A 14,736-nucleotide genomic window follows, 5' to 3' on the forward strand; every position below is an offset into this window, starting at 1 on the left:
TAAATGGTCATCAAAGCCTTATTCAATGTCCCCACTACTACGGGACCCAAAGGTCATCGTTGCTGGTACCTCAAAACTCATTTTCTGGAATTACTCCAACTTAAAATCGGCTTGAAGAATTTCAGAAAGTACTCTTCTGAAATTACTTCAACTTAACGTCCGTCGGCATGGTCCTATTACACAGGCACATTCTATGACTAACCGCCGGACCCCATGCAACACACAGTCAGTCCCATATTCAAAGGTGTACTTCCCATAAACATCTACACCAGAAGGGTCCCAGCATACAGGGCCAGCACCATGGTGGTGTATGCTTTGCTCATTTGCTTTGCTCCATCTCCATCTTCTGCATGATCTTCTGAAATAACTTCACCAGAAGTTCTTAAGAATACGAGGCTAGCTCCATGACCCTGCATGCTGTATCCAGCCACCATTCTCTCATCTTCCCCATCTTCAACATCTTGTGATCGCCGCCAACGATCCAAAATACTCTTTTGAAAGTACTTCAACTTAATCTCATCCTTCTGAAAGCCACCACCTTCAACAGCTCCACCACCTTCAACAGCTCCACTACCTTCAACTACTTCACTTAAAGAGTCAAGTACCAAAAATCCATTTTTTCGAAACTCATTCCCACACCACACTCCGAGACCGTGTGTGTAAACGAGTCTCGAGGGAGCATTTGTAGAGAGGGAAAATTCCCGACCTATCACAAGCTGACACGTCACATTACCAAGTCCACAAAATACAGCCAATTACAGAACACCATGTATTGCTGCTAGGTTTTGCTATCACTATTCAGAAGCCAACAGAAATTTGCCAAGTGTCATGCAAGAGCCAATCACGCATCAGCGCACATGTAAGCAATGACTCAAGCAGCCTCGCACGTGTAAGCGATGACTCAAGCAGCCTCGCACGTGTAAGCGATGACTCAAGCAACCTCGCACGTGTAAGCGATGACTTAAGCGGACCAATCAAGCTGTGACATGTGTCACCAATCAAGCTCCGCCACGTGTCGCTCACCCACCCCAAAACTCCTATAAATAGAAGCCTTCCTGAGACATTTAGAGGACCAGAATTCAGAAGTGAAAAAGCTCTGTGAAGATCAAGCCTCAAAGCCTTCAAGAACTTCAAGAACTTCAACCCCGAAATCGAAGAACATTCGAAGCAGAATCATCCAGATCATCTGCCTAGATCCTAAAGTTCACGGGAATCAAGCCAAAAGTGTCCGAAAACATCAACAACTCACAAATCATTGAAGCTCAACGGATTCAAGCCTCTAAAGCTCCGAAGAACTTCCACCACAAACCTTCGAAGACGAAGAACGCACGAAGAACACGAAGAACAAAGGATTTCTAAACAAGCTCATAGCCAGAGATTCATTGTAATTCCGTTTCAGTAATCTTCGATCCATCCATCAACCAAATTGAAGGATATTTTGTGTTCAAGTCAAATCCACATTACCATAAATCTAATCAATAAGTTTTGCAAGGAGATCGAATCAGAGGATCACTCTTTTGTAATTCCAGAGAATTGTACCACACAATCATCAATATAAATTCGCATTTGTGAAACTATTTTGCTTGTTTGATTAATTTCAAACTAGAAATTTAGTCGCTTACAGTTGTTTCTTATTTTCAACAATAAATCATTTTACTACAATACCGGTAATTGTTTGAGAAATTTGATATGTTTATACTGCTATAGAATAGAGAATGGTAGAAGCCAACTTCATTACAACTACTTAAATTGAGTTGACTTAATTCCATACAATTATAGCATGAAAGTTAATGGAATTAATTGTTGTAATTTTTATTTTCTTTCCATGTTTTGAATTTTCTCTATATTATTTTTACACCTAAGCAAAAATTGAGAAAGTGATATTACTACTCTAATTTGAAGTTTAATGAGTCCCCTTCAAGTCTTGGTCTTTATTCATTTATATATTTACAGTTTATATTTTTAACAGTTGCTGAGAAATTAAGGCTTAGTTGCACAATATGTGTAAATTCTAATGACATCATAAGCCCATATTTTTGGGATTAATAGTTTATAAATCCTTTGCATGACAACAATGAGACTTGTATAGCCAATCATGTTTTTTAGAAGGCTATTTTAAATAGGAAGTCAATGTGTTTCTTACATTTGGGTATTAGTTAGAATTGTTTTCAAATGATTGTACCAATAAAAGTGAATGTGTATAAATTTTGTTTAACTATCCCGTGCATCGCACGGGTTAGCGACTAGTATATCTATATATGTGAGGAAAATTTAATGATTTTCAAGCATATATTTAATAATTAAATAAGAAAGTTAATAAAATAAAATAATAATCATGAAAACATTAAAATTTATGATTAATTTTTGAAGTAAAATTGAATATTATTGAAGGATTTTAATTATAATTTTTTTTTATTCCTTGTAAGAGATGGATAATTTAATTATGTAGAATAAAATTGTGTTAAGTTGTTTTTTTTTTTTTAAAAAATTGCTAAGGGGTTGGACTGCATGGTTCTTGCCACCGGTTTTGCATGAACCGTGCGGTCCAACCCTGGTTTTAGGGGTTCACGGAATTGCCACATATGTTAGTTCTCTATGTTTAAAAAGCCGGATTTCAATCCGGTTTCCGATCTTCACAGTCTGACCTCTCGGTCCGGTTCGGGTTTGAAAACAGTGTTACTTAGGCGATGCACATGTTTTGGTCTAATTCATTTTGATAACCTAGTCTTCAAGTGTGGACGTTGAGGATTGAACTACCACCATGTGACCATGAATAAGAAAAAGTCCTCCTCAACATTCTTTAATCCGCTTGGCACTCGTTTGAAGTTCATTTGATTATTCTATTGAAATAAAAATGTCATTGCCCTCAACTTCCATTTTCTCCAACTTCATTACATTAACGTTTATATAAATTATGAAAGAGAGCCATTTTAAATTTTAGGGTCTGTTTGAATACAATTTATTTTGCTGAAAACTGAAAACAATAAAAAAATAATAAAAAATTTACTGTTCACTCTTTTTTTACTGTTCATATGTCTTCGTGCACTGTTCATATCCCATGAAAAGTACACCAGGTGCTGGCCTTTAAAAAAAAAAAAAAAAAAAAAAAAAAATGGAAAGGAAAGGAAAGAAACGGAGACGCAAACATGAGAAGTGCAAAACGTGCATCCTTAAAATTAGTAATATGTAAGTGCATTGTATGAATTTAACCTCACATGTAAAAGTATAGGAAAATTTGCACCACCCATCCTTAGAGGTTGAATAGTGCTCTTTGGCTTCCTCAACTACAGAACTCTTATGGCCCCGAATGCTATTAAAGGATCTTGCATGGAGGTCAACTTCCACTTTGTTCAAGAGCATGTTCATTTCACAAGATCTGGCCATCAAGTTCGTCTATTGATCAACTAGCAAATATTTTAACCAGGGCCTCCCATCTAAACGTTTCCTTGACGTCAAGTCTAAACTAATGGTAATAATTTATCAATGTGTCCATTAGTTTAAGAGATAAAATAACCCTAGAGCTCGTTAATGGTTGTTACTAGATTAGTTATCTGTTCATATAGAGCTGGTTAAATTTCTGTTAAAGAACACTTATGGCAGTTTAAGCTATTAGGATTCAGTTATTATTTCTCATGTGTCTATGGTCTTGACTTCTAGTTCTTAGCTAGTTTCAGTTTCACTTGTATATATTAACAGCAATTTACCTGATCATAAACAGCAATTTTCATTACACAATTAAATTCCAATTTATGAGTAACTTGGCCCGGCAATCTTTCTCCTTTTCTTCCAATATATAAACTGTGCACTAACCATATTTCTTTCACTTTTATTCTTTATTCATACATGTAGGCTTTCATTTCTGCATTAAATTAATTATGAGCATATATACATATATATATATATATATATATATATTGTAGTAAAGTGGAAAATCTGTTACACACAGATTTATGAAAACACAGTGTGTGTTACTGTAATCAATAGCTAGTGCCTTTGTTGAAAATATATGTCGTGTCATTTGATAATTGTGTATGACTATATAAATGGTTGGAGGAATACATTATGTTTATAGGCTAAGGGTTATAAGTCAAGAGTTTTGTAACTCAATAACACTGCATGTTTGGTTCTTCCATAAAGGAGAATCAGATTCGAATCACTTCTCCCCACTAGTTATAATTTGATTTAAGGCCAATACAATGAAGCAAAAAAAGTGTAGTATAAATTTACTAGCTCGATCGGTGGTGATGTAGATTTCTTAAGGAGGTGTTGGTGAGGCTGACTTGTACTTAGGAGGAGGTGGTGATAATGTTGTTGATGTTGATGCGAATTCAGAATCAGGTGGTGGTGGCAAATGTTCATGAATTCCCAAACCTGGGTCAACGTTTCCTGCTGGGGGCACATCAAATTGGTGAAGAGTTTTGGCACGTGCAGGAGGTGATAGCTGTGCCTGTGAAAGTGGAATACTATGAACCGGCACCGCCGGCACTAACACGGATGGTGGAACTCTAGGAGAGGCATGACGGAGAGGTAATTTCTTTGAGGGTGGAACTTTTGCTAAGGCCCCAGGGAGCAAACTAATTAAAGAGATCGAGTAACAAAGACTGTAATAAAAGAAGTGGCAGTGGCAATGAAAGTCATAGAAGCTATACTGTCTTTTGCCATTGGTTTTTGCTTAAAACTTCTATGAAACTCTTGTGGAGTGGCAACCCCATAAATATTGCGTTTAAATGTGGAAGATTAAACATGCATTTCGTGAAAGGCACTTATGATTCGTTTACTGGCAGCGAGCTAGTCATGGTCTCAGGGAAGCTATACTTTCTTTCATGCATATACTTCTAATCAACTCTTGCCAAACCCATTAAGATTAACCTGCCCCGTAGAAACATTATCAATTTTCACAATACATGCATTTTTGCGTGTGTGACACTTATTTCCTTCTTAATTTCGGAGTGTGTTAGCTAGATGTCTTGTTCATGATCACCATTAATGGAATATTTTTTGGGGTGTGATGGGTCTCCGTTAATTTGTGAGAGTATGTGAATTTTTCCATAAAAAATTCGGTATTGTAGCATAACTCCTTTTCTTTGACGAGTCTAATATGCTATTTTTTTTTTATTTTTTGTGTGACTAGTTTACCAAGTTACTACTTCATTATGTATTGCCTTATAAGATAAGAGGTAGTTATGCGCCAAATTTATTTTAATTAATATAAGATAGATTAATAATGATAAATAAAGATAAAATTATTTTACATTTAAAATTGTGAATTTCAATTAGCTCAATTACTAAAATATTTTATCACCTAATGAATTAAGACTAGTCTTGTTGCACATATGTAATGTGAGCTTATAGACTTATATATATATATATATATATAAAATTCCGAACTTTTCATTCATTTCAATTTGAGTTTTCTATGTTTGCCCAATGAGATTTTTGCATTTATCAATTACTGAAATGGTCAAGCAAAAAAAAAAAAAAAAATTGAAGACATGAAATTAGGGTTGTCCACCACCTACCTAGTACCCAACAATCTCCACCTGAGAACCACACAATCCAAGCGGTGGTTCGGTTGGCCGCGGGTTGTCAGCGCTAGGACTCGACGTTGTCAGTTCAAGTGGCAGTTTGGCTGTCTAAGAACCTGACGAACTCAACCCACCTAAAGACTTCTTCTCTCTGGATTAGAAATCACAAGTTTTAGCCAAAACTCTAGTAAGCCAAACTCTAACTCTGGCAATATTAGTTGATCACGGCTAAATCTCGACAAATCTAGCCAGATCTCCATAGATTCGAAGGAATATCGGCCAAATCTCGTTAGAACTAGCCAGATTTGACGAGATCTAACTAGATTTCGGCCAAAATTTGACAATATTAGCAAACTCGAAATTGACCGATACACACCAAAAAATTGATACGACCCGACTCGACTCGGTTGATCCAAAACTTCATTCGGATCAATTGTAGGTTAAAATCTTCCCCACCCAATACTGTTGGGTCAAGTCCGGGTTGGACACAAACCCAACTCGGCCCGAACCGTGAACATCCCTACTTGAAGTCATAAATTAGTGCATGTGATCATTTTGTTTTGTACATAATTCCCACCTACACATTTAGAAGTTCGCATGGTGACACATACGAATTTTATACTGTCATACATATGTCACTTTCATCAACTGTACGTTTGACTTGGAGAGCTGTTGGATCATTTCTACCCAGAACCATTACATCCAAGCTTGCCCCCATGAAAACTCATGAGCTTGGAGTATGAGTGGCAGCTTTGAAGTGATTTTCCTTCCTAACGAGCCATGGTTATTGTCGTAATTCTCATGAGAAATCTTCTGGTCTTGATGAAGTTTTAAGCTTTGGCTGAATACCCAATTCTTTGACTTTGGTCTTGTTGGCTAGAAAGAGAAGTTGATTGTGATGTGGCAGTGTCACAAAAGTCAATTCTGATTTTTAGTGGCTTTTGGGTTTTCCACTTGCCCATCCATCATTTTTTATATTTTCACCGAAGTTGTAATTGTATAATTTTTATTATAGTAATCGTAAAGCGTTTATTTTAGCCTCTTTTTTGGAATAAAATTTATTGATAATTTTTATTATAGTAATCGTAAAGCGTTTATTTTAGCCTCTTTTTTGGAATAAAATTTATTGACTTCCTTCTCAAAAAAAAAAAAAAAAAAAAAAAAAAAAAAAAAAAAAAAGGATCTAATTTGAAACTATCAAAATTAAAACCTTTATAAGTTAATAATTATGATTACTGTATCTGCATATTCTTTTATATATATATATATATGAGTAATTCTACTGTACCCCCAAAAAAGGGGGGTACGGTACCCACTAGTTGGTAACCTGCTATACCAGGTTACTTTTTTCTCACATTTGACGGTTCCATCCTCACATTGTGCAGTTCTAACATCACATGTGACAGTTCCTTTCTCACATTTGGTAGTTCCCTTACTTTTTTCTCATATTTGATGGTTTCATCCTCACATTGTGCAGTTCTAACATCACATGTGACAATTCTTTTCTCACATTTGGTGGTTCCATTACTTTTTTTTTCTCACATTTGATGGTTTCATCCTCACATTGTGCGGTTCCAACATCACATATGACAGTTCTTTTGTCACATTAAGTAGTTCCCTTACTTTTTTCTCACACTTGATGGTTCCATCCTCATATTGTGCAGTTCCAACATCACATGTGACAGTTTTTTCTCACATTTGGTGGTCCCCTTATTTTTTTTCTCACATTTGACGATTCTATCCTCACATTGGGCAGTTTTAACATTATAGGTGACAGTTCTTTTCCCACATTTGGTGGTTCCCTCACTTTTTTTTTCTCACATTTGATGGTTTCATCCTCATATTGTGCAGTTCCAACGTCACATATGACAGTTTTTTGTCATATTGGGTGGTTCCCTTACTTTTTTCGCACACTTGACGGTTCTATTCTCACATTGTGCGAATTCAACATCACGTATGACAGTTCTTTTGTCACATTGGGTGGTTCCCTTACTTTTTTCTCACACTTGACGATTCCATCCTCACATTGTGCAGTTCCAACATCACATGTGACAGTTCTTTTCTCACATTAGGTGGTTCTCTTACTTTTTTCCTCACACTTGACAGTTCCATCCTCACATTATGCAGTTCCAATATCACATGTGATAGTTTTTTCTCACATTTGGTAGTTCAATTACTTTTTTTTCCTCACATTTGACTGTTTCATCCTCACATTGTACGGTTCCAATATCACATATGATAGTTCTTTTGTCACATTGGGTAATTCTCTTACTTTTTTTCTCACACTTGACAGTTCTATCCTCACATTGTACAGTTCTAACATCACATGTGACAGTTCTTTTCTCACGTTGGGTGGTTCCCTTACTTTTTCTCACATTTGACAATTTCATCCTCACATTGTGTAGTTCTAACATCACATGTGATGGTTCTTTTCTCACATTTAGTACTTCCCTTACTTTTTTTTTCTTACATTTGACAGTTCCATCCTCATATTGTGTAGTTCCAACATCACATGTAACAGTTCTTTTCTCACATGTGGTGGTTTCCTTACTTTTTTCTCACATTTAACGGTTTCATCCTCACATTATGCAGTTCTACCATCAAATGTGACAGTTCTTTTCTCATATTTGGTGGTTCCCTTACTTTTTTTTTTTCTTACGTTTAACGGTTTCATCCTCACATTGTGCAGTTCCAACATCACATGTGTTAGTTCTTTTGTCACATTTGGTGGTTCTCTTATTTTTTTCCTCAAATTTGACGGTTTCATCCTCACATTGTACAGTTCCAACATCACATGTGACAGTTCTTTTCTCACGTTGGGTGGTTCCCTTACTTTTTTCTCACATTTGACTGTTTCATCCTCACATTGTGCAGTTCCAATATCATATTTGACAGTTTTTTTGTCACATATAGTGGTTCCTTTATTTATTTATTTTCTCAAATTTGATGGTTCCATTGCTATATTAAGCAGTACCAACATCGCATCTGTTCTATTTTTGTTATATGTGACAATTCTTTTGTCATATGTGACAATTCTTTTGTCATATGTGACGGTTCTTTTCTCACATTTGGTGATTCCCTTATTTTTTTTCTTACATTTGACGGTTCTATCCTCACATTGTGTAGTTCTAATAACACATGTGACAGTTCTTTACTTACATTTGATGGTTCCCTTACTTTTTTTCTCACATTTGACGGTTCCATCCTCACATTATGCAGTTCCAACATCACGTGTGATAGTTCTTTTCTCACATTTGGTGGTTCCCTTACTCTTTTCTCACATTTAATGATTCTATTGTCACATTAAGTAACACCAACATTGCATCTGACTCTATTTTTGTCACATTCAGTGGTACCCTATTTTTTTATTCTCAAATTTAACCGTTCCGTTATTACATAGGGCAGTACCCACATTACTTTTAACTGTACTTTTGTCACATTCGGTGGTACCCTATTTTTTTCCTTACAATTAACAGTTCAATCGTCACAGTAAACACTACCAATATCATATCTGACCATAATTTTACATTTAGGCTTATTACTGAGGTCACTTTTTTACTTATTAATAACCACTCATCATAATAGTAATTTTTTTAAAGTTATTAAAAAATTTAGATCTAAAATTGAAAACCAAAAAAAATAAAATAAAATAAAAAGCATCCCATGAAATTAGCCCAACCACAATAAATCAATAATTACTCTTGTTCAAAAAAAAAAAAAAAAAATCAACTGGAATTATCTTGGTTTCTTCCACAAATATTTGAATATACCAATTAACTTCCTACATATCTCCCTTGGTAGCTTCCATCACATTCAGGGGCATACCTCCCTATAAAATAACATAGTTGAGGTCATTTTATTGATGTTTATATTTTTATTATTTATATATGATGGTGAACCAAAAATTAGACTATCTCCAATTTGTCCATAGTGTCGTTCAAGACTAGAAAGGTCATCCAAGTACAAGAAGGTCATCCAACATGGAGTCACCTTGTAAGTTTATTTTCATTAGCTTAGCCAAGCAAGATACAATTTTGAGTACACTTTGTAATTTTGAAAGTATAACCATCACAAAAAGGATTGTTGTCCTTGCTCAATTGATTTGCATTTCTCCTAGGTTGATGCTTAGGCCAGTAAACTTTGGCCATTTGAACGTATAACCATCACATGGAGTACATTGGTTGTATTTCTCCCAAGTCTTTTCTACCATCTTTCTTTACAACTCTAATTATTTTGGAGAACACAAGTCTTACAATTCCAACTGAATGTCAAGGCTACAACTTGTTACACACATGATCTCATAAATCCATTTCAAAAAAATTAGAATTACAAAGAAAAGTTCATTAGAAATACATACCAATTATGTTCATTAGAAATAAAAGGAGAGAAGTTCATTAGAAATGCTTTTAATCTTTGAACCAAAGGGTCTTGAAAATATATCTTTCAACAAATGTCCAGGATGGCATTTCACCTTGGACCTTACTAGTGGTGAGAAATCAGGGTATTCTATTCTATCCTAGGTGTGAGTCACTTTCCCAAGCATATAACAATAATAGAGGAATTGTTCTAAAAAGACAGCATTCATCCATAGTTCTTCAGAGTTCAGACTGCAAATGTTCATGTTCTTATGGACTCCACCTTATTCTATTTCATGTCCTCTTGGTTAAAACTTCCCAAATTGGCAATACAAACTACAGAGAGGCCTACTTGGCCTTGATTTAGCCAACAGTAATTTCAAGACCATAAAACATTTGAAGCAATAGTAGAGCTATATGCACATTAAATATGATTAGCACTACAAACTATTAGGACAAACACAATCCACCATAATCCATGATCATTGACAAACCCACCACAATGGTCCCATAACCATAACTAGTGAACAACACATTGGTGAAAGGAGCCTCTTGGTGGTTAGAATGCTCATTAAAACAAAGTAGAGGAGGAAATCAGTAACAGAGCAGAGGTTAACTACACAGGGATCAGCTGCATGATTAGAACCGTGATTTATTGTTTTCAATTAAAGATGAAATGATTTGAAAAAAAAAAACTATTCAAGCATAATGAGTGCCCTATGACTTTCAAAAATAGCTTGATCTAATACTTAAATTCCACCACTCAAATGAAGAAGAAAATTTAAATTTATCTGCTTCTTCCAAAAACCTATGCCAAGAAATGCATAGCAGGCTGGCAAACTAAATAAAATCACACTAGCAAAAACATTATCCTTCAATTTTAAGGATTATAATATTGAATCAAAAGAGCCAAAAGGTTGCAATCCAGAATGACCAGATTGATGATTTCAATTCCTAACAAGTTGTAATAAGTGCAAGTAAAAGGCAGTAAAAAAAAGGGAACAGTATGAACATGCCAAGTAATGTTGTAATTAGTTTAAACCATGCAAATGCATCCTGAAATACACACAATACAAACATGCCATTTCTTTCACAAAACAACTTTCAAATTTTTAGTGTCATAATTACCAAGCTAACCAACAATAAGAAAAAGAAAGTATACATATTTGTGCTCGAGAGAACCAAATTGAACTAGAAAAACCAACTTTGCAGCAACATGATGAGCAGTGCTGGAAGTATTATTATTAATTTTTTTTTTTTTTTGAGGAATCAGTTAAGACTTGTGAAATTCAACCTGAAATACACAAAATACAAGAATCAGCTAGCAAACAATAAGGGAAACACAAATTCACTTATTTGAGAAGAAGTTTTTCCCTGTAACTCAAATGATTGCAGGAGAGGTTAACGAAAGAAGGAGGAAAAGAGAAATTATTGCCAAAAAAACTCCACTAATTAAGCTACCTAACACAAAGAAAAAAAAATCCAACTTCTTGTGACCAATAAGTAGCACTGCTAGATTAAAATCCAAATTGGATACGGGGTTGCCAACACTGGATGAACAAGTATCACTAAAAGCAAGAGAATAACAATGGAAACAAGACCCTATGATTGAAAAACAAAAACAAAAACAAATTAGCCTTAATTAAAAGACCACAAGTGAATCGCACTACATCAAACCTATGCAAATAAATGAAATCCAGATTGACAATACACACACTCACACAGCCCAGATTTCAATTAATAGAAAACAAATTGAAATGTCTTACCAATCCCTTAAAAGCAGCCATCCTTATCACCGGCCATAAAAAAGAAATTAAAAATAAAATAAAACATATAGAAAACCCAAACTGTATCATTAAATACCCATATCTTCAAAATTGAATACATCAAACATATACCTTTGATTCTTTGAACGTTATGCACCTCTTTATTGGGATTAAACTTTAAATCAAATATTTGACATATCTTTTTAAAATCCACTAGAGAGTAATGATATGCTGTCAACACTGATCATTTGAAGTTAGGGTTTTATTTTGATTCTTACCTTCATCTGTGAGTAAATCGCAATATGGAAAGAAGATGAACAGAAAAAATAGATTTAGTGATTCAGCCAAGAACATGAGCGACGAAAAGGCGGCCAGAGAGAGAAAACCTGTCCGAGTTCGAGATGCGACTTGCGAAAGAAAAGAACTGATTTTTTTTTTTTTTTTTGGTTTTATATGTTAACCTGATTGACCGGTAACTTTATTCCATTAAAATTAGATAAACGGCTCAGATTAAAACAAGTAAAATTTAGTGGTTAGGATTTATGTGGGTACCGTACCCACCAAAAAAAATGAGGGGTACAGTATAATGACCCCTTGATTGTTATTAAGTACCCCACATATTGGGAATGTATGAGTATTACTTGGCTGGTGCCCTTCAGCATTTTTAATGAAATTTTACTTATAAAACAAAATTAGTAGCTGATAATTTTCATTAAAATTATATGATTTTACTGTTTGTGGATCATGGAAATATTAAGGGTTAGTTTAATTTAATTGGGAGGCAAAATTTTTTACAAATCCATCAAGGTTTATTTATCCGGTATTTCCCCATATTTTCTAGTATCATAATTTTAAATGAAATTATTTTATAACTATATATTGTCTTGAATTATGTGTAAAGTCATTAATTTGTCATCATACTTTATACTTCCTTTGTCCCACTTTATTTGTCATGTTTGAAAAGTCAAACTTTTTAAAAGAACATCATTTATTGTCTTGTCTACCTTTTAAAATTGTATAAGTTTCCAAAACTACTTTTAAATAAATTTATCAAAAAATTGAATTATTAATAAAATAGTAGTATAATAGGAACATTAGTAAATTAGTGACTTTTATTTTTAAAAACAGGACAATATTTTGGGATATCCTAAAATGAAATAGAGGACAAATAAAGTGGGACGGAGGGAGTATGAAATTTGTAAATATTTTTATATGGTGAGAGGTATATCTACACTCAATCCGCTGAATTTAGTTGTTGAATTGCTTATAGTTGTCGTGCTTGCTATTTCTACGGATAGATAAATGCTTTGCAGTCATATATACCAATTATGCTAAAGCTTGGTAGAAAATATATATATATATATATATATATATGCATGTATGTATGTAGATGTGGATCATATATGAGTCCTGAAATTTCAAATTTGATATATAGCAAGCTTAAATCCGTTTGTCATGTCTTTCTACGTGTTGTGAATGTCTGTTAATTATTGTTGTGGAAATGAATAGCATGATAGATACAAAAGTAATGTGCCTTATATTTCATCTTATAAAAAAGACACAAAGTAATTACTTATAAAAACAAAAGGAGACAATATAGTTTATTTATTTACTTTGACAGTAGAGAAGAAGAGACACAATATAGTTATTTCTCAATATATGTATAACTTTGTTTCATGGCTTGTTAAACATCCTCTAAATTTTACCGCACCTAATAGAACTTTTCCTTCCCAAAATTGACAATATGAGACTTCACACGTGCCACATCACTTGCTGCCATGTTTCAAGCCACGTCACCACCAGGTGCCACATCATTCATGTATACAAAAATTATATTAGACTTACAGTTTTAAAGGTCAAATCAATGAAGCGAAAAAAGGTGTAGTATAATTTTATTGGCCCGGTGGTGGCCGTGGCGGCGCAGGCGGTGTACATTTCTGATAAAATGATGGCAAGCCACCCCATTGGTGAATTGGACCGGCAAATTTGGGAGCTGGCGGTAATGGTTGGACTGGGAACCCTCTTGCTAAGGCCTCTGGGAGCGAACCACTGAGAGTAAGGAAGATTATAAAAAAAGTGGCAGTGGCAATGAAAGTCTTGGAAGCTATACTGTCTTTTGCCATTGGTTTTTACTTTAAAACTTCTATGTAACTCTTGTGAAGTGGCAACCCCATTAAATAGTTCTTGTAAGTGTGGAAAATGAACCTTTAATCTTGACAAAGCATGCATTTTTGCGTATAAGACACTGCCGTATGATCCGTTTACTGGCAGCGAGTCAAGGAAGCTATAGGGCTGTTTAGATTCATTTTTTTGGTCACTTAATTCCATCACTCATCACTCATCACCCGTAACTTATTACTCATCACTCATCACTCTAAAATAACATGTTTGTTTGGCACCATTACTTACTTCCCATCACTCAATATTTTTCACACTATTTGTAGGCTCCATATTTATCACCGGTGCAGCTTTTTCATTTTTTTAATTTCAATACCCAAACTCACTAAACCCAGTGAAAAAAAAAAAAAAAAAAAAAAAAAAAAAGGTCAAAAGGTGGTCAAAAGTGGAGGCTGTGGGTCTCCATGTGTGTTTAATTACAATATTACCATTGAGTTATGAGTTATGAAAATTGAAAACAGCCAAAATGTGTTTCCAGTTTCCATAACTCATAACTCAAAAATCAGATAATTGAATGATGAAAACAGAGTTATTGTTTGCCAAACAACCTTTTTGCTATGGGTCCCACCATTTTTGAGTTATGAATTATGAAAACAAAAAATTAAGTTATGGAAATAGACTATCCAAACAGCCCGTAAATACTTTCTTTTGCCACTGTTGTTGAGTTTCCTTCTAATAAAAAAACTATTGACTTGCCAACCCCATTAATATTTTTGCGTGTCCAAACATTATTTGGGTTGTGACACTTTCTGAGCGTGTTAATTAGGTTCGCGTCTTGTTCATCACAGTCATTAATGGAGTACTTTTCGGGTTGTGATGGGTCTCCTCGTCTCGGTGAGTTGAGTGTTGGATTACACATGTGAGTGAATTCCCACATTGAATAAAGATGAGAAGAATGAGTGGTTAATATAA

Source organism: Quercus lobata, chromosome 10, assembly GCF_001633185.2.
Source record: "Quercus lobata isolate SW786 chromosome 10, ValleyOak3.0 Primary Assembly, whole genome shotgun sequence".
Lineage (NCBI taxonomy): Eukaryota > Viridiplantae > Streptophyta > Magnoliopsida > Fagales > Fagaceae > Quercus > Quercus lobata.